Here is a 5,226-nt window from a genome sequence, read left to right on the forward strand (position 1 = left end):
TCCGGATAATATGTCCAAAGTATGAGTATAGTCACTGTTTATGTTGTTGAAAAGCATTTTCATTGAAGAAATCATTGGTTTTGCAAAATTCTATCATGCTTTCTCTAGTGTAATTTCTATCACCAAGGCTATTTTTTCCAACTACATATCTCTCCTTTTTGTTTCCAACTTTCTCATTCCAATTATCAGTAGTTAGAATTTATTTGAATTTTGATCAATTTCAGACTGAAGAAGTTCATAGAATTCATCAGTTTCTTCATCCTTATCTTTGGTGGTTGGTATCTAAATTGAATAATAGTAGTATTAAACTGATCTTCCATGTAGATGTATAGATATTCTATCACAAACAGCATTGTACTTCAAGATAGATCTTGAACTACCCTTTTTTGACAATACATGAGATACCATTCCTCTTCAGTTTGTTGTTCCTGGCATAGTAAACCCTATGATTGTCTGATTCAAAAGGACCAATACCAGTTCATTTCAGCTCTCTAATGCCTCGGATAGATACATAATAATTTATGCATTCCATTTCATTTCTGATAACTTCAAATTTTTCCTAGATTCGTACTTTTGTATATTTCATGTTCCAATTATGAATAGATATTTGCAGCAATTTCTTCTCATTTGGAGTCATGCTCCATCAGCAAATAAAGGTCCCAAAGATTTGCTCCATCCACATCATTACGGTCAACTCTAGTTTGAGGAGGCAGCTCTTCTCCAATTGTACTTTGAGTGCCTTCCAACCTGAGGGGCTCATCTTCTGGCATTATGTCAGACAAAGTTTCACTGCTATTCATTCAGGAGCTAATCCCTCAGAAGTGGACCATCTATTCCTTCTTCCTAGTCTGTTCTTAGTCTAGAAGTTGACTCTTGTCCACCATTGATGACCCTGATGGTATTTGAAACATCAGTGGCATAATTTTCAGCATCACAGTAACACGCAAGCCAGCACAGTTTGAGAGACAGACAGACTCGGGTCCATGAAGATTACAGCCAAGAAACTCAATGGGGCAGTTCTAGACTGTAACACCATGAGTTATAATGGACTCACTAGCAAAAGAATCTGGGTTCAGTTGTCATTCCTTGCACCAATACCTCAGCATCTTAATTACAATCATTGTATAATAAAGCTTACTATCTAACAGATCAAGTCTTTTTACTTTTTTTCAAAATATCTTAGCAATTTTTTACCCTTTCTATCTTCACATAAATTCTAGCATAAGCTTGTTAAGTTCCACAAAAAGAAATTTATTAAGATAGCAATTTAAATTTCATTAAATTTTTAGATCAGTTTTAAGAGAATCGACTTCTTTACTGGGTCTCTAAAAATTTACAGCCTCAGAACCCCTATTCAGGGTTGCTCTGAGTCGAAACTGACTTGACAGCACACAGCAACAACAAATATGTAATAATGATACGTCTCATTTTTTTTCAAATCTTTAATTTCTCTCAATAATGTTTTATAGTGATATACAGGAAAATTTTATACCAATGTAATCTTTTGTTAGATATAGTTTTTGGTGCTATTGAAAACTTGTAAATTTTTAAGTTAATTTTCATACTGCTATGCATAGAAATGGAGTCCTGGTGTGGCGCTGTGGACTAATGTGTCAGACTGCAAAGTTGTTTGAACTGCAAAGTCGGTGATTCAAGCTCACCAGCTGCTCCTTGGAAACCCTATACAAGGTCATCACTATGGGTCAGAATTGACTCGACGGCACTTCACATACATAGAAATGAAACACTGGTGGCGCTGTAGGACAGCACTAGACAGCTAACCACAAAGTCAGCAATTTAAACCTACAGCCTCAGAAGCCCTGTGCAGGGTTGCTATGAGCCAGAACCGACTCCACGGCACACCACCAACCACCACCACCACCACCACCACCACCCTGGTGTGGCGCTGTGGGCTAATGCTCCAGACTGCAAAGCCAGCTGTTCAAGCTCACCAACTCCTTGGAAACCCTATACAGGGTCGCTATGGTTGGAACTGACTCGACAGTACTTCACAACAACAACAACCTGCTCTGAAGGAGGAAGATGAGACTTTCTGCTCTCATTAAAGATTTAGAACATCAGAAATCCTATATAGGGTCATATGAGTTGGAAACAACTAGAAGTTACTTAGCACACATAGAAATAGAATTGATTTCTTTTATCCAGCAAGCTTAATTAACACAATGCTACTCTGTAACATACGGGGTCACTGTGAGTAGGAATTGACTTGACAGCAGTGGGGTAAGTTATGTTAAAATTTTTAAGGTACCACAAAACTGCTTACCAAGTAGCTGCACCATTTTACAACCGCTGGCAATGTATGAAGTTTCAATTTCTCCACATTCTCACCAACACTTTTATTTTTCATTTGTCTAATAATAGCCAACCTAGCTGGGGTGGTGGTGGTGTATAAAGTGACAGCCTGTGGCCACAAAAGTGAATTTAGTTAAATAGTTTGATATTATTACCTTAGATGGAATAGATGGAATATTCGCTCTTCATTTAAGCTTGTGGCTCTCAAAGTTGCCCAATTAAAATCATCAGGAAGAGTCAATGTTAAGGAGTCGCATAGCAAATGTCTTAAGTAGACATAACCTAGAAAGATTGTCTAAGAATTCTAATTTTCCTAACTGCTCTTCCACTTGATTTTTAATTTCTTAAGGGGGAAAAAAAGTGTTATTTTTATAACTGGCATTGCCACTGAGTTGATTCCAACTATGTGCGTCAGAGTAGACCTGTGCTCTATAGGTTTGTTTGTTTTTAAATAATATTTTATTGTGTTTTTGATGAAAGCATACACAGCAAATAAAGTTCCCTCCCATTTGACAAATTCTACACAAACTGTTTACTGACATTAGTTGTGTTTTTCAGTTAGTGAACATTTTCTTTAATCGCTTTCTGATTGTTCCATTTTCAGTACTCTAGTTTCCGTGCCACCCTTAACTTCTCCTCTTGCTCTGGAATGCTTGTTGACCTTTTGGTATCATACTGATGTTTTGTTTTTTTTAATGGAGTCCCATATTCACAGGGTTCTGGTGTGGTGTTGTAGAATAAGCACTGAACTGCTAACCACAAAATTGGTGGTTCAAACTCACCAACTGCTCCTCAGAAACCTTACACAGGGCCGCTATGAGTCAGAACCAACTCCATGGTATTTGACAACAATAACCCTTTATTTGGTATGCCAATATGTTATTTTGCTAAAACGTGACCTCTGGGATAGCATCAGTTCAAGATTTAAGAAGTATCTCAGGGAGTTCTCTAGTCTCAACTGGTCCAGTGAGTCTAGACTTTTTAAGAATTTGAGCTCTGTTCTGTGTTTTTCTCCCATTCTATTAGAGTCCATCTGTCATGGCCCTGATCCAAATAGTTGGCATTGGCAGCTGGGTGCCATCTAGTTTTTTTGGTCTTTTTTTTTTTTTTTAGGGTAATTGAGGCTGTATCTTTTGTAGGCTTGTAGCACTATAGACTAATTTTTTCTCTGAGACTTTCCGTTCCTTCTGTCTCTTTTGCTACTGATGAGTAGAGATCAGTAGTTGCATCATAGATGGCTGCTCACAAGCTTTTAAGAGCACAGATGCTATTCACCTCACTTCATAGGGTTTTCCTGGCTGTAACTACTATGGAGGAGTCTTTGTGTGATGCTGTACAATAAGCACTAGACACCACAAGTTCGGTTTGAACCACAAGGTCAGTGATTTGAACTCACCAGCCCTCCTCAGAAACCCTATATAGAGTCGCTGTGAGTTGGAACTGATTAACATCATTTAACAACAACAAGTCATTATGAAAGCACATTACCAGGGATTTCTCCCATGATACCACTGGGTGGGTTCTAACCACCAATCCTTTGGTTAGTAGCTCAGCACAAACTAAGCCACTCATGGATTTAGCTCTCTTTAGCAACCTGCGATATGCAGATGATTCAACTTTGCTTGCTGAAAGAGAAGAGGACTTAAAATACTGATGATGATCAAAGATCACAGCCTTCGGTATGGATTGCACCTCAATGCAAAGAAAACAAAAATCCTCACAACTGGACCAGTAAGTAACATCAAGATAAATGGAGAAGAGATTGAAGTTGTCAAAGATTTCATTTTGCTTGGATCAACCATCAACACTTAAGGAAGCAGCAGTCAAGAAATCAAACATTGTGTTGCATTAGGCAAATCTGCCACACAATACCTCTTTAAGTGTTCAAGAGCAAAGATGTCAGTTTGAGGAATAAGGTACACCTGACAGAAGTCATAGTATTTTTCAATAGCTTCATATGCATGTGAAAAGTTGGACAATGAATAAAGAAGACTGTAGAAGAATTGATGCATTCGAGTTATGGTGCTGGAGGAGAATATTAAAAGTACCATGGAATGCTACGTATTCTGAACACATTCTTTGAAAACATAATATCATTATCTCAAAGTGTAGTGTGATTGAAGACCAAGTTATTAAAAGTATGTCTGCTTCAGAAACCCCCACATAATCCACTAAAATAATTCTACTTAATGCAGTCTTAGTATTATTTTGGTACATTGTTCCCAGGGTATCCTTTAGTTTTTACACCATTTAACTCAGTATCTATCATTGACATTTTTTTTTTTTTCTACCAGTAACGGAACACTCAGGGAGTACAGTGGCTCCACAGGATAAGCACTGGTTCAAGCCCACCAGTTGCCCACAGATGAGGCTTTCTGTCCTAAAAAGAATTTTTTTTAAGCCTCAGAAACCCTATACAAGGTTGCATGAGTCGGAATTGACTTGATGGCAGTGGATTTGCTTTGGTTTGGTCTTTGTTTTAGGAGCCTGGTGGCGCTGTAGGATAAGCACTGGACTGCTAACTACAAGGTCAGCCTCAGAAACAGGGTCTCTCTGAGATGGAATCAATTTGATGGCAATCTTATTTAGGAGTCTTTGTCTAGGAATCCTAGTGATGCTATAGAATAAGCACTGAACTGCTAACCACAAGGTCGGCAGTTCAATCCCACCAGCAAATAGGAAGGAGAAAGACGAGACTTTCTGCTCCCGTAAAGATTTGTCTCAGAAACCCTATAAAGGGTCTGGCGCTGGACTGCGAACCATAAGATCAGCAGTTCAAACCCATCAGCTGCTCCTTGGAAACCCTGTACAGGGTCACTATGAGTCAGAATTGACTCAGTGGCACTTAACAACAGCAACATGAGTCAATGTGGGCTTGATGGCAAAGCATAGATCTCTACTTAAACGAAATAA

This window comes from Chrysochloris asiatica, unplaced genomic scaffold (assembly GCF_000296735.1).
Source record: "Chrysochloris asiatica unplaced genomic scaffold, ChrAsi1.0 scaffold00008, whole genome shotgun sequence".
NCBI classification, from domain to species: Eukaryota; Metazoa; Chordata; class Mammalia; order Afrosoricida; family Chrysochloridae; genus Chrysochloris; species Chrysochloris asiatica.